The sequence below is a fragment of the Bufo bufo genome, chromosome 1 (assembly GCF_905171765.1).
Source record: "Bufo bufo chromosome 1, aBufBuf1.1, whole genome shotgun sequence".
In the NCBI taxonomy this organism is placed as follows: Eukaryota; Metazoa; Chordata; class Amphibia; order Anura; family Bufonidae; genus Bufo; species Bufo bufo.
Window position 1 is genome coordinate 675,907,674 of NC_053389.1, and position 23,251 is coordinate 675,930,924.

At 48.7% G+C, this 23,251-nt stretch overlaps 2 long non-coding RNA genes across 2 annotated transcripts; one reads left to right on the plus strand and one right to left on the minus strand.

The window, feature by feature from the left end:
• Positions 1-14,408: 14,408 nt before the first annotated feature.
• LOC120987297 lies at positions 14,409-15,059 on the minus strand. The gene is made up of 2 exons (XR_005775979.1): positions 14,964-15,059; positions 14,409-14,475 (listed from the first exon to the last, which is right to left on the minus strand). It is a non-coding gene; the product is annotated as an uncharacterized LOC120987297 (long non-coding RNA).
• A 4,465-nt stretch (positions 15,060-19,524) lies between these two features.
• On the plus strand, positions 19,525-20,671 carry LOC120987164. The gene is made up of 2 exons (XR_005775940.1): positions 19,525-19,620; positions 20,605-20,671. It is a non-coding gene; the product is annotated as an uncharacterized LOC120987164 (long non-coding RNA).
• The last annotated feature ends 2,580 nt before the right edge of the window (positions 20,672-23,251 follow it).

The following is a 23,251-nucleotide window of genomic DNA, read 5'->3' on the forward strand; positions in this document are numbered from 1 at the left end:
CATCCACCAGCCCATCCCTAATGCCAGTCAATACCCCCTTAGGAAATCTCTCATCAGATGTGAGAGCAGCAGCGATCGATCAGCCAGGATTAATGTGCACAGTGGGAGGCCTCCCTTAGGCAAGTGACAAACTGCCCCCCTCATTCTTAGGCAAGTGACAAACTCAGCTCTGCTACATCTACAATGAGCAACTACAACAAATGTAATGCCAAACTGCAGTTCCTCTATGTGGGTCCAGTGGAAGCTATCCAAGGCATCACAATCACATAGAGGAACTGCAGTTTGGCATTACATTTGTTGTAGTTGCTCATTGTAGATGTAGCAGAGCTGGGTTTGTCACTTGCCTAAGATTGAGGAGGGGGGGCAGTTTGTCACTTGCCTAAGGCCAGGGTAAGGGGGGCCTCCCACCCAGGCTGTGCACATTAATCCTGGCTGATCGATCGCTTCTGGCCTGCTGCTGTGCTGCCTGCAGTCACATCTGATGAGAGTACTGACTGAGATTTGTTTCCTAAAGGAGGGGGTATTGACTGGTCTGGTCTGGGCTGCTGGGCTTAAGTTATCACTATGTCACCGCCACCGGCGCTCCCACCAGGCGGGTTAGGGCCCCCGGACTCACTCAGGGACAGTCACAGACACTTAGACTGGTCTGGACCGGACCACCAGGACCCCGGTCCGGTCGGATGGTGGAGCAACGCTCACCTCAGCAGACAGTCAGGCAGTCGCAGGCTCAGGATAGGAGGAGGGGAGCTCTCAGCCAGGGGGGGGGAGTCAGTCAGTGAGTCACTCACAGCCAGCACCGCTGCACACACCTTCCTCTTCCGTCCTCAACTGAAGCCGCTCCCCCTCCCTCCTCACTTAGCCTGCCCTGCACAGTGCGAGTCACGCAGGGCCTCGCCTCCGCTCCGCCCCCTGTGAATCTGATTTCACCGCTTCCCCTCCTGGTCCTTTTGCCCTGAAAGGGAACGGCGTTCCTGTCATGAGAAAAGTGTAGGAACGCCGTTCCCACGCGTTCCCCCTCGACTCGACCCCTGCCTTAAGTGAACAGGCTAAACTGTCACCTAGACCTATGCTATGTTTTGTGCCTATAATTTGCTATATTTACTCTTGATTGTGTACATTGTATACTGCTGAGATGGATGTGTCATCTGATGCTGTCTTTTGTTACTGTACTCTTCTGTTTTCTGCATTATGATGGAAGAGACAATGTGCTTTCAGAAAAAGTTTATTATACCTGATCATCAAAAATGATTTGATTAAAAAAAATAAAAATAAAAAATACAACGTCGTTGTGCTAAAAAAAACTAATTACAAGTGCAGGGAAAGATTATTCAAGGTGTAGTGAAAGGATAGGGAGGAATAACAGCATTTACAGTATGCTGAACAGGGTTCAGTGGGGGAGGTTATAGCCTGGGTAATCGGAACATTCCTATTACACCTTGCAGCACTGACTGGGGATCCAAATTGCCATTATACAGCTCTGTAATTCCAGCAAACTGTTCTTATTAGGCCTCATGCACACGACCGTTGTGTGCATCCGTGGCCGTTGTGCCGTTTTCCGTTTTTTTTCGCGGACCCATTGACTTTCAATGGGTACGTGGAAAAATCGGAAAATGCACCGTTTTGCAGCCGCATCCGTGATCCGTGTTTCCTGGCCGTGAAAAAAATATGACCTGTCCTATTTTTTTCACGGCCAATGGTTCACGGACCCGTTCAAGTGAATGGGTCGGTGAAAGAACACGGATGCACACAAGATTGGCATCCGTGTCCGTGATCTGTGGCCGTAGGTTAGTTTTTATACAGACGGATCCGAAGATCCGTCTGCATAAAAGCTTTTTCATAGCTGAGTTTTCACTTCGTGAAAACTCAGAACCGACAGTATATTCTAACACAGAGGCGTTCCCATGGTGATGTGTCATGGTCTTACCTTCTTGCTGTTCTCCCTCGTTTGACATGTGCTGGCGGCCATCTTGGTTTCTGGGTTTCTTGTAGCCTTCCACCCCGCGGCTCCTCCTTCCCACTGGGAGGAGCTGGATGCCTAGCTCATATATATAGGAGGTCTGTGGCGTCAGTTCCTTGCTTGGTCCCCCTGTGTTCACATGCTTCTAAGACTGCTGCTGCTTCTGGTTCCTAATCCTGGCTTCGTCTGACTTCCCTGCTGGTTCCTGATCCTGGCTTCGTCTGACTACCCTGCTGGTTCCTGATCCTGGCTTCGTCTGACTTCCCTGCTGGTTCCTGATCCTGGCTTCGTCTGACTACCCTGCTGGTTCCTGATCCTGGCTTCGTCTGACTACCCTTCCGGTTTCCTGACCTCTGGCTACGCAAAGACTCCGCTTCGGTTTCACCATCCGTTTGGACTTTTGCTTTATAGCTTGATTTGCAATAAAGCCTTCTTATTTTCACTTATCTCTTGTTGTACGTCTGGTTCATGGTTCCGTGACATTAGGACCAAGCCATGAATTCTGACGGTACAGGGCCATCCTCGCTACCCACGCTGGTTGCCAGACTTGATCAGCAGGATCACCTGTTGGGTCGGTTCGCTGTGGCGTTGCAAACCCTGCTTGAACGCATGGCTCATTTCGCTCCTACTGCCGCTCCGGTTGTTGCGCCAGAGTCTACCCCGACACCTGTTGTTGCGCCTGCGGTGTTTCGGGGTATGTCCGGTTCTGCCCCTCTTCCACAGCGCTTTGGGGGAGAGCCAACTCAGTGCCGAGGTTTCCTTAACCAGGTGGGCATTTATTTCGAGTTGCTGCCACATGCCTTTCCTACTGAGAGATCAAAGGTGGGCTTCTTGATCTCGCTGCTCGCAGACAAGGCCTTGGCCTGGGCCAGCCCTTTATGGGAGAACAACGATCCGGTGGTTGCCGAGTTTTCCGGTTTCATTGCTTCTCTTCGGAAGGTATTCGATGTGCCGGCTCGTGCTGCCTCTGCTGCGAAGCTCCTTATGTCCATCAGACAGGGTTCACGATCCGTAGCCGAATACGCCATTGAGTTTCGTACCCTGGCAGCAGAGGTGGGCTGGAATAATGAGGCTCTGGTCGCTGCTTTCTCTCATGGTCTCTCGGATGCCTTGAAGGATGAGGTTGCAGCTAAGGACCTACCAGTGGAGCTCGAGGCTCTTATTTCTTTCCTGATTTTGATTGACACCAGACTCAGGGAGAGACCTTCCTTTAAGGAGAGCCTGCGGAGGTCTTCTAACAGATTGGCGCCTACGTTTGCTATCCCACCCGTGCCTCCCTCTCCTCCCACGCCTCCTGGGGATGACTTGTCTGGGGGTGAACCCATGCAGCTGGGGTTTGCTCGCCTGTCCGAGGGGGAGAGGGCACTCCGGAGACGCGAGGGCCGATGCATGTACTGTGGTCTCGGTGGGCATTTTCGGTTGGCATGTCCGAACCGTCCGGGAAAACGCTCGTACCTGAGATCCTGTCGGGGGCAGATCTTGGGTGGAGTCTCCTCGTCCCCGGTTTCCCGTGTTGACAAACCACTGATCACTGTTGTCCTCTCCTGGGTCGGGGGCTCGGTGACGACCCAGGCGTTGGTGGACTCTGGTGCTGGTGGTTTGTTCATTGATAGTATGTTCGCTGCCGCCAATTCCATTCCTCTGCAAGCTCGAGGTTCCCCACTGGCTCTTGAGGCGATAGACGGCAGACCCCTTCTGCCGCCACACGTGACTCATGAGACCCTTCCAGTGGGGATAGCCATTGGTGCCGTTCACAGAGAGTCGGTCTGCCTCCAGGTTATTTAGTCTCCACACTACTCGGTGGTCTTGGGGTACCCCTGGCTCCAGAAGCATAATCCGACTTTCGATTGGAGATCGGCCGAGATCCTCTCGTGGTCACCGCAGTGTGGGGCTAGTTGCATCCATGGGCCTGCCAAGTTGCTGTGTACTTCCTCGGACTCTCTGTTGCCTCCTGAATACGAGGAGTACCGGGATGTATTCGATAAGGTGCGTGCGGTTGCCCTACCTCCGCACCGCCCATACGATTGTGCCATAGAGTTACAATCTGGTGCCGTTCCTCCCCGTGGCAAGGTCTATCCACTGTCGGTAGCGGAGAATGAGGCCATGGAGGAGTACGTGAGGGAGGCGCTTTCACGCGGACACATTCGCAAATCCTCGTCCCCGGCAGGGGCTGGATTTTTCTTTGTGAAAAAGAAGGGCGGTGAGTTGAGGCCTTGCATCGATTACAGGGGTCTCAATCGCATCACGATCAAGAACGCTTACCCGATACCCTTGATTTCCGAGCTGTTCGATCGCCTTAAAGGGGCCACGGTCTTTACCAAACTCGACCTGAGGGCGGCATATAACCTGGTAAGGATCAAGGCGGGCGATGAGTGGAAGACCGCGTTTAACACCAGGACCGGTCATTATGAATCCTTGGTTATGCCCTTTGGGTTGTGCAATGCGCCCGCAGTCTTTCAGGAATTCATCAACGATGTTTTCCGTGACCTGTTGCAGCAGTGTGTGGTGGTCTATTTGGATGACATCTTGGTATATTCTGAATCCATGGAGGCCCACATTCTGGATGTCAGACGAGTGTTGCAACGGTTACGAGAGAACAAGCTGTTCGGTAAGCTTGAGAAATGCGAATTTCACCGATCCCAGGTAACCTTCTTAGGGTACATCATTTCCGCTGAGGGGTTCTCCATGGATCCTGAGAAGGTTTCGGCTGTCTTACAGTGGCCCCAGCCCAGTGGTCTTCGTTCCCTGCAGCGCTTTTTGGGCTTCGCCAATTATTATCGGAAGTTCATCAGGGACTTTTCCATGCTGGCCAAGCCTCTCACGGATCTGACCAGGAAGGGCAGTAATTCCCAGGTCTGGCCGCTCGAGGCCATCCGAGCTTTTGAGACCCTAAAATCCGCCTTTGTGTCAGCTCCCATTCTGTCGCATCCCAACCCTGGGTTGCCCTTTGTCCTCGAGGTGGACGCGTCTGAGACGGGAGTAGGCGCCCTTCTGTCTCAGCGTAGAACACCAGAGGGTCCTCTGCTTCCTTGTGGGTTTTACTCCCGGAAACTGTCTCCCGCGGAGTGCAACTATCAGATTGGTGACAGGGAGTTATTGGCCATCGTGCAGGCCCTTAAAGAATGGAGGCACTTGCTCGAGGGTTCGGTGGTTCCGGTTCTCATCCTGACGGACCACAAGAATCTGACCTACCTTTCTGAGGCCAAGAGATTGACACCACGTCAGGCCAGATGGGCTCTGTTCTTGTCACGTTTTAATTACGTGGTCTCCTACCTACCCGGTTCCAAGAACATCAGGGCGGATGCCTTATCACGGCAGTACTCCGAGCTGTCCAGGGAGGAGTCGATTCCGACCTCGGTCATACCTCCGAATCAGATCTTGGCCGCCATTCGCACCAGCCTGACCTCTCCTCTGGGTGAGCAGATTTTGGCGGCTCAATCTGGTGCTCCCTCTGGGAGACCCAACGGCAGATGTTTTGTGCCTGAGGAGTTGCGCACTCGGTTGTTGCGAACCTACCATAACTCCAAGACCGCGGGGCATCCTGGAAAGAATCAGCTGTCCTGGGCTGTTTCACGTCTGTTCTGGTGGCCTTCCCTACGTTCCGACATCGCCGCATATGTAGCGGCATGCTCCGTTTGTGCCCAGAGTAAGTCCCCTCGGCACCTTCCGTTGGGGCTTCTGCAACCCATAGCTACCGGGGAGCGCCCATGGTCACACCTGGGGATGGATTTCATTGTGGACCTCCCTGCATCCCGAGGCCATACGGTCATTCTCATGATTGTGGATCGGTTTTCCAAAATGTGCCACTGTGTTCCTCTCAAGAAGTTACCCTCTGCACAAGAGTTGGCCACGATTTTTGCCAGGGAGGTCTTCCGGTTGCACGGTTTGCCCAAGGAGATTGTGTCGGATCGGGGGAGTCAGTTTGTGTCCAGGTTCTGGCGCGCCTTTTGCTCCCAGTTGGGGATTCATCTCTCCTTCTCCTCGGCCTACCACCCTCAGTCCAATGGGGCCGCAGAACGATCCAATCAGGCCTTGGAGCAATTCCTTCGTTGCTATGTCTCCGATCACCAAGACAATTGGGTTGACCTCCTGCCTTGGGCTGAGTTTGCCAGGAACACGGCGGTGAACTCTTCCTCTGGGACGTCTCCCTTCTTGGCCAATTATGGGTTCCAACCTGCCGTCTTACCGGAGGTATTCTCTCCCCAGGATATTCCTGCTGTGAAGGATCACCTTTCCGTCCTACGTGCTTCTTGGGTACAGATCCAGAAGTCCCTTGAGGTCTCTGCGCAGCGCCAGAAACTCCAGGCTGATCACAGACGAGCGCCTGCTCCTTCCTACCAGGTCGGAGACCGTGTATGGTTGTCCACCCGCAACCTCAACCTTCGAGTGCCCACTCCCAAGCTGGCTCCTCGCTTTGTTGGTCCCTTCCGAGTGCTTCGCAGGGTAAACCCGGTAGCCTATGCCCTTGCGCTTCCTCCTGGCATGCGGATCTCCAACGTGTTTCATGTCTCCCTGTTGAAGCCACTGGTGTGTAATCGTTTCACTTCCTCGGTTCCTCGGCCTCGTCCGGTCCAAGTGGGCAATCATGAGGAGTATGAGGTGAGCAATATCCTGGACTCACGCCTGGTCCGCGGTCGGGTGCAGTTTTTGGTCCATTGGCGTGGTTATGGTCCAGAGGAGCGTTCCTGGGTTCCCTCCGCAGATGTCCATGCTCCTGCCTTGCTCCGAGCCTTCCACGCACGCTTCCCTCAGAAACCGTTTTTTGCTCCGCGGAGGAGGGGCCCTTGAGGGGGAGGTACTGTCATGGTCTTACCTTCTTGCTGTTCTCCCTCGTTTGACATGTGCTGGCGGCCATCTTGGTTTCTGGGTTTCTTGTAGCCTTCCACCCCGCGGCTCCTCCTTCCCACTGGGAGGAGCTGGATGCCTAGCTCATATATATAGGAGGTCTGTGGCGTCAGTTCCTTGCTTGGTCCCCCTGTGTTCACATGCTTCTAAGACTGCTGCTGCTTCTGGTTCCTAATCCTGGCTTCGTCTGACTTCCCTGCTGGTTCCTGATCCTGGCTTCGTCTGACTACCCTGCTGGTTCCTGATCCTGGCTTCGTCTGACTACCCTTCCGGTTTCCTGACCTCTGGCTACGCAAAGACTCCGCTTCGGTTTCACCATCCGTTTGGACTTTTGCTTTATAGCTTGATTTGCAATAAAGCCTTCTTATTTTCACTTATCTCTTGTTGTACGTCTGGTTCATGGTTCCGTGACATGATGGGGACGCTTCAGGTTAGAATATACTAAAAGAACTGTGTACATGACTGCCCCCTGCTGCCTGGCAGGTGCTGCCAGGCAGCAGGGGGCAGCCCCCCCCCTGTAGTTAACACATTGGTGGCCAGTGCGGCCGGCCCCCCCCTCCCTCCCCTGTAGTTAACTCATTGGTGGCCAGTGGGCCCCCCCCCTGTAGTTAACACATTGGTGGCCAGTGCGGCCGGCCCCCCCCTCCCTCCCCTGTAGTTAACTCGTTGGTGGCCAGTGGGCCTTCTCCCCTCCCTCCCCCTCCTAATTAAAATCTCCCCCCTATCATTGGTGGCAGCGGAGTGTACCGATCGGAGTCCCAGTTTAATCGATTATACTTACCTGTGAGCTGCGATGTCTGCGTCCGGCCGGGAGCTCCTCCTACTGGTAAGTGACAGGTCATGTCACTTACCAGTAGGAGGAGCTCCCGGCCGGACGTCACTTACCAGTAGGAGGAGCTCCCGGCCGGACGCAGACATCGCAGCTCACAGGTAAGTATAATGGTTCTACAAATTGCTAAGTAACCATGGCAACCGGGACTGCAGTAGCGTCCTGGTTGCCATGGTTACCGATCGGAGCCCCAGCGATTAAACTGGGATTCCGATCGGTACACTCCGCTGCCACCAATGATAGGGGGGAGATTTTAATTAGGAGGGGGAGGGAGGGGAGAAGGCCCACTGGCCACCAACGAGTTAACTACAGGGGAGGGAGGGGGGCCGGCCGCACTGGCCACCAATGAGTTAACTACAGGGGAGGGAGGGGGGCCCACTGGCCACCAATGAGTTAACTACAGGGGAGGGAGGGAGGGGGGGGCCGGCCGCACTGGCCACCAATGTGTTAACTACAGGGGAGGGAGGGGGGCCCACGGGCCACCAATGAGTTAACTACAGGGGAGGGAGGGGGGGGCCGGCCGCACTGGCCACCAATGTGTTAACTACGGGGGGGGCTGCCCCCTGCTGCCTGGCAGCACCTGCCAGGCAGCAGGGGGCAGTCATGTACACAGTTCTTTTAGTATATTCTAACCTGAAGCGTCCCCATCACCATGGGAACGCCTCTGTGTTAGAATATACTGTCGGATTTGAGTTTCACGATGTAACTCAAATCCGATGGTATATTCTAACATAGAGGCGTTCCCATGGTGATGGGGACGCTTCAAGTTAAAATATACCATTGGATTGGAGAAAACTCCGATCCTATGGTATATTAACTCCTGACTTTACATTGAAAGTCAATGGGGGACGGATCCATTTGAAATGGCACCATATTGTGTCAACGTCAAACAGATCCGTCCCCATTGACTTGCATTGTAATTCAGGACGGATCCGTTTGGCTCCGCACGGCCAGGCGGACACCAAAACGACTTTTTTTTCATGTCCGTGGATCCTCCAAAAATCAAGGAAGACCCACGGACGAAAAAACGGTCACGGATCACGGCAAAACGGAACACGTTTTTGCGGACCGCAAAAAAATACGGTCGTGTGCATGAGGCCTTAGGGTGCAATTGTTGATTAATACAGGCATTAGGGCTCTTTCACACTTGCGTTGTTGTGTTCCGGCATAGAGTTCCGTCGTCGGGGCTCTATGCCGGAAGAATCCTGATCAGGATTATCCCAATGCATTCTGAATGGAGAGAAATCCGTTCAGGATGCATCAGGATGTCTTCAGTTCCGGAACGGAACGTTTTTTGGCCGGAGAAAATACCGCAGCATGCTGCGCTTTTTGCTCCGGTCAAAAATCCTGAACACTTGCCGCAAGGCCATATCCGGAATTAATGCCCATTGAAAGGCATTAATCCGGATCCGGCCTTAAGCTACACGTCGTTTCGGCGCATTACCGGATCCGACGTTTAGCTTTTTCTGAATGGTTACCATGGCTGCCAGGACACTAAAGTCCTGTTTTCCATGGTAAAGTGTAGTGGGGAGCAGTATACTTACCGTCCGTGCGGCTCCCGGGGCGCTTCAGAGTGACGTCAGGGCGCCCCACGCGCATGGATGACGTGATCGCATGGATCACGTCATCCATGCGCATGGGGCGCTCTGACGTCATTCTGGAGCGCCCCGGGAGCCGCACGGACGGTAAGTATACTGCTCCCCCGCTCCCCACTACTAATATGGCAGCCAGGACTTTAATAGCGTCCTGGGTGCCATAGTAACACTGAACGCATTTTGAAGACGGATCCGTCTTCAAATGCTTTCAGTTCACTTGCGGTGTTACGGATCCGGCGGGGACCTCCGGCAAATGGAGTGCACAACGGATCCGGACAATGCAAGTGTGAAAGAGGCCTTAACAGAGTTCATTCCAAGGAAATTTTTCTATGTCTTAAGGGTACTTTCAGACTTGCGTTGTCTGATTCCAGCAGTCAGTTCCATTGCCTGAACTGCCTGCCTGATCAGGCAAACTGTATGCAAACGCATGTCATTATTTCTGACTGATCAGGCATTTTTCAGACTGATCAGGATCCTGATCCTGATCAGTCTGAAAAATGCCTGATCAGTCAGAAAAATGCATTGCAATACGTTTTTTCCGGTGACATCAGGCAAAACGGATCCGGTATTGCACTAATACATTCCTATAGGGAAAAAATGCCGGATCCGGCATTCAGGCAAGTCTTCAGTTTTTTTTCGCCGGAGATAAAACCGTAGCATGCTACGGTTTTATCGTTTGCCTGATCAGTCAAAACGACTGAACTGAAGACATCCTGATGCATCCTGAACGGATTACTCTCCATTCAGAATGCATGGGGATATGCCTGATCAGTTCTTTTCCGGTATAGAGCCCCTGTGATGGAACTCTATGGCGGAAATGAAAACCGCTAGTGTGAAAGTACCCTTATTTGCCCTTGTGCTGTGCAGTTATATGTTCCAAAGCCTTTTTGGCTTGTATTAGGGGAAAGAAAGGGCTTGTTAGCCGTTGTGTGGTGAAGTGCTAAAATTACAGCCTTTTTTGTCGTGTATTAGTGGCAAAAGTAAAATATATTTGCCGCTCAGCGGTGAAGTTATCTGTTCTAAAGCCTTTTGTGGCGTGTATTAGTGGCAAAAGAAAAAATATATTTGCCTCTCAGTGGTGCAGTTCCAGTCAGGTCCATAAATATTGGGACATCGACACAATTCTAACATTTTTGGCTCTATACACCACCACAATGGATTTGAAATGAAACGAACAAGATGTGCTTTAACTGCAGACTGCCAGCTTTAATATGAGGGTATTTACATCCAAATCAGTTGAACGGTGTAGGAATTACAACAATTTGCATATGTGCCTCCCACTTGTTAAGGGACCAAAAGTAATGGAACATAATAATAATCATCATAAATCAAACATTCACTTTTTAATACATAGTTGCAAATCCTTTGCAGTCAATTACAGCCTGAAGTCTGGAACGCATAGACATCACAAGATGCTGGGTTTCATCCATGGTCATGCTCTGTCAGGCCTCTACTGCAACTGTCTTCAGCAAGTGAAATGCATGCTCGATCGGATTCAGGTCAGGTGATTGACTTGGCCATTGCATAACATTCCACTTCTTTCCCTTAAAAAACTCTTTGGTTGCTTTTGCAGTATGCTTTGGGTCATTGTCCATCTGCACTGTGAAGCGCCGTCCAATGAGTTCTGAAGCATTTGGCTGAATATGAGCAGATAATATTCTGAAAACACTTCAGAATTCATCCTGTTGCTTTTGTCAGCAGTCACATCATCAATAAATACAAGAGAACCAGTTCCATTGGCAGCCATACATGCCCACGCCATGACACTACCACCACCATGCTTCACTGATGAGGTGGTATGCTTATGATCATGAGCAGTTCCTTTCCTTCTCCATACTCTTCTCTTCCCATCACTCTGGTACAAGTTGATCTTGGTCTCATCTGTCCATAGGATGTTGTTCCAGAACTGTGAAGGCTTTTTTAGATGTCGTTTAGCAAACTCTAATCTGGCCTTCCTGTTTTTGAGGCTCACCAATGGTTTACATCTTGTGGTGAACCCTCTGTATTCACTCTGGTGAAGTCTTCTCTTGATTGTTGACTTTGACACACATACACCTACCCCCTGGAGAGTGTTTTTGATCTGGCCAACTGTTGTGAAGGCTGTTTTCTTCACCAGGGAAAGAATTCTTCGATCATCCACCACAGTTGTTTTCCGTGGTCTTCCGGGTCTTTTGGTGTTGCTGAGCTCACCGATGCGTTCCTTCTTTTTAAGAATGTTCCAAACAGTTGTTTTGGCCATGCCTAATGTTTTTGCTATCTCTCTGATGGGTTTGTTTTGTTTTTTTTCAGCCTAATGATGGCTTGCTTCACTGATAGTGACAGCTCTTGGGATCTCATCTTGAGAGTTGACAGCAACAGATTCCAAATGCAAATAGCACACTTGAAATGAACTCTGGACCTTTTATCTGCTCATTGTAATTGGGATAATGAGGGAATAACACACACCTGGCCATGGAACAGCTGAGAAGCCAGTTGTCCCATTACTTTTGGTTCCTTAACAAGTGGGAGGCACATATGCAAACTGTTGTAATTGCTACACCGTTCACCTGATTTGGATGTAAATACCCTCAAATTAAAGCTGACAGTCTGCAGTTAAAGCACTTCTTGTTAGTTTCATTTCAAATGCATTGTGGTGGTGTATAGAGCCAAAAATGTTAGAATTGTGTCGCTGTCCCAATATTTATGGACCTGACTGTATCTGTTGTAATTTGTGGCGTGTATTAGCACAAAAAGAAAAATATATATTTGCCGCTCAGCGGTGCAGTTATCTGTTGTAAATCCCTTTTTTGCGTGTATTAGTGGCACAAAAAAGTATTTGCTGTTGTATGGTGAAGTGAGAAAATTACTGACTTTTTTTAGGTTTTTTAATTTCCTTTTTATTTATTTATTTGATCTAACATTATGTCAGACAGAGAAGTGCCAGGCCCTGCACAGGGGAGTGGCAGAGGCCTAAATGTTTCTGGTGCAAGGGGGTGTGGCAGCAAGGGTCGCAGCGAGAGGCCTGAGCTCCCGGTGTCATCTAGTGGTCGTGTCTTGACCAGCGGTTCTTGAATGGTTGACTCGGTCATCCACTTCGTCCCAAGTGACATCAGACACCCGCAGCCAAGAGTCTGTGGGTTCCTCTGACATGACGCTTAGTTGGCATGGCCCGGTAGCAGGCCCTGTGCCCCCACCTGTCCTGAACCTTCCTCTGTCATTTTCAGTTCTCTCAGCGTGAGAAGCATTATATGCCGTAGGCTCGGCTCCACTTTTCAGCGAGGATGAGCTACTAGAGGACAGTCAGCAGCTACTGCCCAGCCAAGATCGTGAGGAGGCTGGTGTTGCGAGCGGTCAGGCTCCTGACCCAGAGACCGTTGAGGAGGACATCAGTGACTGCAGACAATACTCAATGATAATGTAGCTGATCGCACTTGGGAGTCAGGTGACAAAGGGGCTTCATCATCATCGGGAGAAGATGGTGACAGCTTGCCCGTGAGTCAGCGGCGGAGCTAGCAAGTCGCTAGCCTTGTCAAGAGTCAGCCGGGTGGCAGCAGTGGAAGGTCGGGAGCCAAATGTGCCTGGGGTAGACCACCCACTTTGCAGGAGCCTACCTGCCTGGGAAGTAGCGGTGCACGGGTTCACGGAGGCAGCGGCGGTAGCAGTCAGTCAGTGCATAGTGTTGGGGGTAAAATCACCTACTCGGCGGTGTGGCAGTTTTCTGTTAAGCCGCCGGAGAAGGTCAACATGGCCATATGTAGAATATGTGGGCAGAAAGTGAAGCGTATCATGGCCCTGCGTCAACATATGCAGCGTCACCATAAAGTGGCAGCAACCTCTGCATCACCCAGTGGCACGCACTCGGTTTTAGGCAGTCAAGGCTCCATTTCCTCAGCCAATGGAAGCTGTCTGTCATTCCCATCATCTGCTGGTCCTGATGCTCCTGCTCCTCGCCCTCCTACTCCTTGTCAGTCATTCCATCAGCAATCGATCACTGAAGTGATTGCCAAGAGACAACAGTATGCGTGCACTCATCCAACAGTGCCGAAGCTGAATGTGCTCCTGTCCAAGTTGCTGGTACTGCAGTCTCTACCTTTCCAAGTGGTGGACTCTGCACCTTTCAGAGAACTGATGGCTTGTGCGAAGCCGAGGTGGAGAGTCCCAAGCCGTCATTTCTTTGCCAAAAAGGCAGTACCAACGCTGCACACATATGTAGAACAGAAGGTGGGCCAGTCCTTGAGCCTGTCGGTGTCTGCCAAAGTGCACGGCAGCGCCGACGTGTGGAGCTGTAACTAAAGTCAGGGACAATACATGTTCTTTACGGCCCACGGGGTGAATGTGGTTCCCGCACAGCCACACCAGCAACTTGTCCAGGTGATGCCGCTTCTGCCTCCAAGTAACCACGCCGTTGGTCCTGCGACAATGTACGCCTCTGCAGGGACAATTCACAGCATACCACATGTGCAGGGCATGACAGTGTCACGCTGTTCTGCACCTTGTTTGCCTGGGCGAACGGAGTCACACAGGGGAGGAACTGCTCCGCGTCCTTCATCAAGAAATCAAACAACTGAACAATCGGAACAAATCGCGACAACTGAAAGTCGTAACCATGGTGACCAACAACGGTGCTGCGTCAAGGAAGGCTGAGCCATGCGCCCTGCATGGCACATGTGTTCAATCTGGTTGTCAAGCGGTTCCTGAAGTTTTCCACCCATCTGCAAGACAACCTAAAAATGGCCAGGAAACTTTGCATGCACTTCAGCCACTCGTTCACCGCAAAGTACACCCTCCTTGAGCTGCAGCGGCAGAATGGCATCCTCCAACATAGGCTGATATGCGACATTCCCACCCGTTGGAATTCAAGCCTTCATATGTTGGACCGACTGTACGAACAGAGAAAGGCCATAAACGATTTCTTGATGATCCAAGCGGACAGGAGTACTCTCCTGTGTAACTTCGATGTCAGCCAGTGGCAGCTCATGTGTGACACCTGCCGTTTTCTCAGGCCCTTTGAGGAGGCCACGTTATTTGTCAGTCGGCAGGACTATTGTATGAACGATGTCATTCCACTGCTTCATGTCCTGGAACAGATGCTGGTAAACCTGGCTGGTCAGGGGACTGGAGACATGGCGCCTAGATCTCACAGCCACATGAGCCCTTTAATACAAAAACTCCAGTTAGATCGTATTAGATGCAACTTGTTTATTTAGGAATTCAAAGTCGGTTGCTGCGGCGAGGTGGTAACGTTTCGGCAACTCTGTGCCTTCATCAGACTGCAGCAAAAAAATTAAATATGATATCTATATCATTCGATATGACAGAGGATGTTCAATGTACATTTGTATATCAGAACATTACATAAGCAAATTAGTAAAAAGTAAATTAATGCAAAAATAATGCAAAAGTAATAAAGACAAGAAAAATAACAAATTAGATTTCCGCTGGAGTTCAAAATAAAAGAACCTGTTGCGGCAAGGACAAAGTCAACTAGTGTCATATTCTATGAAACAAAATCAGCTGTGTTGGTAAGGTTAAGGAAATCTCCCAGATAAAACCAAACTAGTATCTATCTGCAGTGTTATACTCATAGCTATATTGTACTCATAGGCATTAATAATACTGAACATGAGCCTAGGAGCTGGCTTACCTATACTTCTATTAGGTCTATTTCTTTTCATAGTACATTCAGTTAGTTCCAGGTTAGTAGCAGTTAATTTATGGATATAGTGATACTTGGCCCAGTGTCACCGGAGCAACTTACCTAATGCCGCTTTTAAGAAAGGAAGCCACGAGGGTGCAGACGCTGTAGTCAGAAAAACATGCGGTTATACCGCTAGAGGATAGATACGCCGTGTTTAAGGATACTATAGTTTGAGTTTAAATAATCCCGCGCTCTTCCAGAACCGGAAGTGCGTCACGTGGAACGCATAGAATCGCTGCGATGCGTTCCACCACCCGGAAGTGTCTCTGTGGAGCGCAGCATCGTACAGTAGAGGCATGGGACTAGTAATAGGGATAGTTGGCTCTGTAGGGAACACTAGTATGTGGCTGGAAAGCTTTATTTGGATGGCATATTTGTATGGAGAGAGCGGGATGGTCAGAATATAGGCGGAAGTGTACTACATGGAACACATACTATTGTGATCTTGCGTTCCACCGGCCGGAAATTCATCATAGGGGTATCCTAGCGCTTGGATGACAGGGGAAAGAAAGGTGAAAGAAACAGTGAAAAGAGAACAAAATAAAAAGGAACACATAAGGATAGTCAGGTGGAAAAGGGGATGCTGAAAAATAGAAAAGGGTTATTGATTCATATGTATATATATACATATATGTGCGTAAAATACACAGACATACATATACATATACATAGCGGGACGCCTGTGGTTTAGTAGGTAAACGGAGAAACAATAGCACTCTAGGATGGTTGATAAGCTGTCATGTGACATTGAGGGTGACATAATCAATTGGATACCAGGGAAATGTGTATGATGCGGTATGTGAAAGCATAACGTATCCTCTAGCGGTATAACCGCATGTTTTTCTGACTACAGTGTCTGCACCCTCGTGGCTTCCTTTCTTAAAAGCGGCATTAGGTAAGTTGCTCCGGTGACACTGGGCCAAGTATCACTATATCCATAAATTAACTGCTACTAACCTGGAACTAACTGAATGTACTATAAAAAGAAATAGACCTAATAGAAGTATAGGTAAGCCAGCTCCTAGGCTCATGTTCAGTATTATTAATGCCTATGAGTACAATATAGCTATGAGTATAACACTGCAGATAGATACTAGTTTGGTTTTATCTTGGCGATTTCCTTAACCTTACCAACACAGCTGATTTTGTTTCATAGAGGATGACACTGGTTGACTTTGTCCTTGCCGCAACAGGTTCTTTTATTTTGAACTTTATTACTTTTGCATTATTTTTGCATTCATTTACTTTTTACTAATTTGCTTATGTAATGTTCTGATATACAAATGTACATTGAACATCCGCTGTCATATCGAATGATATAGATATCATATTTAATTTTTTTGCTGCAGTCTGATGAAGGCACAGAGTTGCCCAAACGTTACCACCTCACCGCAGCAACCGACTTTGAATTCCTAAATAAACAAGTTGCAGCTAATACGATCTAACTGGAGTTTTTGTATTAAATGTCTAAAGGGGTGGGAACCCTACTCCGGTAAAATATCCACTGAGTGCTACAAGGGCTCTGCTTGTGAACATTAAGAATCCCTAACCTGGTGAAGCACCGTGGTCCGAATATGACAAGCGAAACGCTTTCATTTCAAGAGGATGAAATCAACTCTATCCTATCTAAAGTCACCCTAACAAGTGACTTTCTACAAACCCCTAGCTCGGAGTTCAAGGCTAGGGACCTGGAAAGAGAATCCAGAAAACTACTGAGCTTCGAATTACACAGCGTAACCATGGCTGAGTATCTAAAGGTCAAACGAATCCCTCGAGGCTTGAGGATACGTACAAGACCCACATTTTTTAAAGATAATCCGGATTATTGCTCTAGTTTTGAGCAAATACTAAACAAATGTTCTTTTGACATTATGACTTTGACTTTATCCTTTCTACAACAAGCTATCTCAGACACAAAAGAACTAATTAAGAGCACGGAGGATCAACTAAAGGCAATACTCTCACAGGACGATTACGACAAACTACTAGAGAAACTCAAAACAAACCTGGCGACTCAACGGAAAGAAATCGAGGATACCAAAAGAAATAAATTTCGCAGAGATACTGAGGACTATCGATTGAACCGAGTCTACCGGTGGCCTGATACCTCCTCTACCAACATCAGATGGAGATCCTCCTCAACCGACTCTTCAAATTCAGGGTCCAATCAGGATCCCCACTACCGTCCAAGGCAACCAGAGTTCCGTCCGCCAAGAGGTCAATGCAGAACCCACAGAGGGACACATCCCCAAGGAACACAGTTGACATCAGTGACTACAAGATCACAGGTAAGGACACAGTCACTGGTAGTCAAAATATCCTCTCAATCACTGAGCCCAGCAGATATGTCACTCCTAGAAAAGGGACTATCTTTCTGTCCCTCCCATATACTCAACACCTTCCAACTAGAGCTAGATCTAAACAGGTTATACAGGCGCATTAGATTAACCTCACACTTCAGCACAATACAAGGCAAAACTGATCCCCACTGCCAGACAACCCTCATTTCAGCAAAAGAACTGTCATTAAGGAACAAAAGTTCATATATGCCACCAAAAAACCAACCTCCAGTGGAAACCTTTATATCATTAGTACAAAAAGACATGCAGTCATTTAGGAAAAGCATAGAAAAATATGAATTGAAGTTCACAAACAATCTGACCCAGCTAGACAAACAAGCCCTCAAAAATCTAACACAACTAAAAAACCTTGTCTTCAAACCAGTGGATAAGGGAAGAGCTTTAGTCATAATGGACAAAGACCAATACATTGCAGAAATTCTGAAACAACTCAATGATCAAGATGTCTATGAAAAACTCACCCATAATCCAACAACAGATATTGCCCGTAAAATCCAAAATACATTAACTCTACATATAGAAAAAGGAACCATAGACCAAGAGACAGCTAATTTTCTGATCAATAGACACCCGATTATCCCAGTATTCTATACATTACCCAAAATTCATAAAAACTTGCTGAACCCACCTGGACGTCCCATTGTAGCTTCTACCAATTCCATTCTCTCACCCCTTTCCATTATTCTTGAAAAAATACTTACTCCTGAGATTAAAAAAACTAAATCATTTCTACTTGACACCTCTGCCTTTCTAAACATTCTGAAAAATCTGGGGCCCCTACAAAACGACACCATTTTATTCAACTGGGATGTATGTAGCCTATACACCTCGATTCAACACAAGAAAGGCATAACAGCGGTTGATAAATTACTCCAAAAAACTGACAAACATCCAAACGTGATTTCCCTGTGTAAGGACTTATTATCAATAGTTCTTTACTACAATTTCTTCCTGTTTCAGGACCAATTTTATCTACAGAAACAAGGGACGGCAATGGGCCCTAACGTAGCACCTCCATATGCCAATAGCTTTATGTCACATTTTGAGGAGACCCACCTATACCCAGACAATACCTTTAAGACACACGTACAAGTGTGGAAAAGATATATTGACGACATCTTTTGCATCTGGAAAGGTACCACAGAAACACTTCTCGAATTCCATAACTTCATGAATCATATCACACCAGAACTTCAATTTACGATCCACTATGACCATACATCGATTAATTTCTTAGACACACTAGTACAGAAAAATCCGGAGGGTATCCTCACTACTGATCTATACAGGAAACCCACTGACCGAAACAATTTATTACATTACTCCAGTTTTCATCCAACCAATACCAAAAAATCACTCCCAATATCACAATTCCAAAGGGTACACAGAATTGTACAAACTGAACCCACACAGACAAAAAGAATCAAAGAAATGCAGGAACGTTTCAAGGAGAGGGGCTATCCAGAACACCTGATACAGCATCCTATACACCCCCGCAATACTAGTCGTCAATCAGGAAGACGGATCCCGTTCGTTCACACGTATCACCCATGTGCTAGGAAAATGGAAAATAGCCTTAGATCTCATTGGCATTTACTGACTAGGGCCTACCCACAAATTGAAGAATTTAAAAACCCGATCCTCATGTTCAATAGACGCCCAAAAAATCTATGGGACCTTCTAGTCCGAGCAGATATAGGGTCAGCCAGCAAGTTAACTCGCCAGACATTCCTAAGAACACCGAAGAAGGGCACATTATGTATATGTATATGTATGTCTGTGTATTTTACGCACATATATGTATATATATACATATGGATCTATTTACATATGGATTTCTATTTTTCAGCATCCCTTTTTCCACCTGACTATCCTTATGTGTTCCTTTTTATTTTGTTCTTTCACCTTTCTTTCCCCTGTCATCCGAGCGCTAGGATACCCCTATGATGAATTTCCGGCCGGTGGAACGCAAGATCACAATAGTATGCGTTCCATGTAGTACACTTCCGCCTATATTCTGACCATCCCGCTCTCTCCATACAAATATGCCATCCAAATAAAGCTTTCCAGCCACAAACTAGTGTTCCCTACAGAGCCAACTATCCCTATTCCTAGTCCCATGCCTCTACTGTACGATGCTGCGCTCCACAGAGACACTTCCGGGTGGTGGAACGCATCGCGGCGATTCTATGCGTTCCACGTGACGCACTTCCGGTTCCGGAAGAGCGCAGGATTATTTAAACTCAAACTATAGTATCCTTAAACATGGCGCATCTATCCTCTAGCGGTATAACCGCATGTTTTTCTGACTACAGCGTCTGCACCCTCGTGGCTTCCTTTCTTAAAAGCGGCATTAGGTAAGTTGCTCCGGTGACACTGGGCCAAGTATCACTATATCCATAAATTAACTGCTACTAACCTGGAACTAACTGAATGTACTATGAAAAGAAATAGACCTAATAGAAGTATAGGTAAGGCTACTTTCACACTAGCGTTCTGCTGTCCGCTCGTGAGCTCCGTTTGAAGGGGCTCACGAGCGGAGCAGAACGCTTCCGTCCAGCCCTGATGCAGTCTGAATGGATGCGGATCCGCTCAGACTGCATCAGTCTGGCGGCGTTCAGCCTCCGCTCGCCTCCGCACGGCCAGGCGGACAACTGATTGCTGCTTGCAGCGTTCGGGTGTCCGCCTGGCCGTGCGGAGGCGTGCGGATCCGTCCAGACTTACAATGTAAGTCAATGGGAACAGATCCGCTTGAAGATGACACCATATGGCTCAATCTTCAAGCGGATCCGTCCCCCATTGACTTTACATTGAAAGTCTGAACGGATCCGCTCAGGCTAATTTCGCACTTAGAAATTTTTCTAAGTTATTAATGCAGACGGATCCGTTCTGAACGGAGCCTCCGTCTGCATTAATATGATCGGATCCGTTCAGAACGGATCCGATCAAGCGCAAGTGTGAAAGTAGCCTTAGCCAGCTCCTAGGCTCATGTTCAGTATTAATGCCTATGAGTACAATATAGCTATGAGTATAACACTGCAGATAGATACTAGTTTGGTTTTATCTGGGAGATTTCCTTAACCTTACCAACACAGCTGATTTAGTTTCATAGAGGATGACACTGGTTGACTTTGTCCTTGCCGCAACAGGTTCTTTTATTTTGAACTCCAGCGGAAATCTAATTTATTATTTTTCTTATGTCTTTATTACTTTTGCATTATTTTTGCATTAATTTACTTTTTACTAATTTGCTTATGTAATGTTCTGATATACAAATGTACATTGAACATCCTCTGTCATATCGAATGATATAGATATCATATTTAATTTTTTTGCTGCAGTCTGATGAAGGCACAGAGTTGCCGAAACGTTACCACCTCGCCGCAGCAACCGACTTTGAATTCCTAAATAAACAAGTTGCATCTAATACGATCTAACTGGAGTTTTTGTATTAAATGTCTAAAGGGGTGGGAACCCTACTCCGGTAAAATATCCACTGAGTGCTACAAGGGCTTTGCTTGTGAATATTAAGAGCCACATGAGCCCTGTGGGGGCTGAACTGGAGGAAGAGGAGGAGGAGGACATTGGAGTACAAGCAATGTGAAGCGAAATTGATGGATTTTCTACACAGGTGACAGGAGAGAATGAGCAGGACCAACCAGAGGAGCTACAGGGCGATAAGGAAGATGAGGCAGAGGACCCAGACACACCGTGGCAGTTTGCAGTGGAGATGGAGCCAGGGAGTCCCTCCGAGTCACTTGCACAAATGGCCTGATGCATGCTCCCTTGCTTGCGTAGTGATAGCCGAATTGTCACCATTCGGCAGAGGGAGGACTTCTGGCTCTCCACCTTGTTGGACCCTCTCTACCGGTCCAAAATGGGGGCCTTTTTTACACCCGCTGAGAGGAAGGACAAACTGAACTACTATAGAGACATCCTATGTAGTCAGTTGGCCGCTGCCTATCTGCGCCATCATCCATCCTCTCGTAGGTCTGACCGGGGGGGCCCTCTGCGCTCATGTTCCACTGCCATGGCTGCTGGAAAGGGGTGGGGTGGAAGGAGTAGTACCAGCTCCATCAGCAGCCTGAGTCTAGAGTCGCTGACGAGCAGCTTTCTTCACTCGCATAGTGAAGAAACTACTCACCAGTAATGTTGGGCGCGAATATTCGAATCGTGAAATTTAGTCGCGAATATCGCTACTTCGAGAATTCGCGAATATTTAGAATATAGTGCTTTATATTCATATTCGCGAATAGTGTTGAATATTCTAATCTCAAATTTATCTCAAATTTATCTAGAATATATTACATTGCCGATTTTCGCAATCAAGTAAATAATGACTGGAGAATTTATGGCAAATATTCAGCCAAAAATTTGCAAAATATCGCGAATTCGAATATTGCCTATGCCGCTCATCACTACTCACCAGCAGTTAGACGTAGAGCAGAACCTGAACCAGCAGGTGGTGGCATACTTGGAGTGCACCCTGCCAGCTGTCATTGAAGATCCGCTGGACTACTGGGCAGCCAAACTGGTTTTGTGGCTACAAGTGGCCGAGTTTGCCCTGGAAAAGCTGTCCTGCTGGGCCAGTAGTGTGGCATCAGAGAGGGTGTTTAGTGTGGCGGGGGCCATAATTACCCCAAGAAAAACTTGCCTGTCCACCCAAAATGTGGAGAGACTGACCTTTGTCAAGATGAATCAGGTGTGGATCAGCCAGGCTTTCCACCCACCAATGCATGATGCATCAGACTAGATCACCCATGGTGCCACACCAACACTTTGACAAAAGAGACCGGTTTCTTCTGGCTACCTGCCTCAGCTACTATTCTGATGCTGCCACCCGCCTGATGCCACACATCTGATGCCAAGTGCTCCTTCTTTCACCCACCATCTTCAGCTGGTACTCGTATTGCCAGTCACCTCCACACTATGTCACCTTGCCACTCTATGATCTCCTCATGCTGCTGCCATCTCCACACTATGTCACTTTGCCACTCTGTTGCCTCCTCATGCTGCTGCCATCTCCACGCTATGTCACCTTGCCACTCTGTGGTCCCCTCATGCTGCTGCCACTTCCACACTATGTCACCTTGCCACTCTGTGGCCTTCTCATGCTGCTGCCAACTCCACACTATGTCACCTTGCCACTCTGTGGCTTCCTGATGCTGCTGCCATCTCTGCACTGTGTCACCTTGCCACCCCGTGGTCTTCTCATGCTGCTGCCACCTCCACACTCTGTCATTGTGCCACTCTGTGGCCTCCTGATGCTGCTGCCATCTCCACTCTGTGTCACCTTGCCACTCTATGGCCTCCTCATGCTGCTGCAATCTCCTTACTGTGTCACCTTGCCACTCTGTGGCCTCCTCATGCTGCTGCTATCTCCACACTGTGTCACCTTCCGGCGCTTTCATATAGGCAAGGGAGGCAATTGCCCCCGGGCCCCCGAGTCCTTAGGGGCCCCCAAGTCCACCACCCAACATCAGCACCGGCCCGCAACTAATGGCAGGTCACAGGGAGATGAATGCTTCCATTGTGGAAGCATTCTTCTCCATAGTCATCTGTATTGCCGTCCTCAGGACAGCGATACAGATGGCTGTGCTGTGGGGCAGGGGAGGGAGAGGTGTCTACCAGACTATCTGTTTCTGCCACATGGGGGGAGCGGGAGGCACTTGATACTGGCACATGGGGGTGGGGGGGTTTGGCGCTTGATACTGGCACATGGGGGGGTTTGGCATTTGATACTGGCACATGGGGGTTTTTCACTTGTTACTGGCACATGGGGGGGTTTGGCACTTGTTACTGGCACATGGGGGGGTTTGGCACTTGTTACTGGCACATGGGGGGTGGAAGAGAGGCACTTGATACTGGCACATTATTATGGGGCACTATGGGGGCTTCTACTGAGGCCACGAAGAAGGGGTATTTTATATGGGGGGCTCTGTGTAGTACTAGTATTATCTGTTTTTGCAGTATACAGGGTGGGCCATT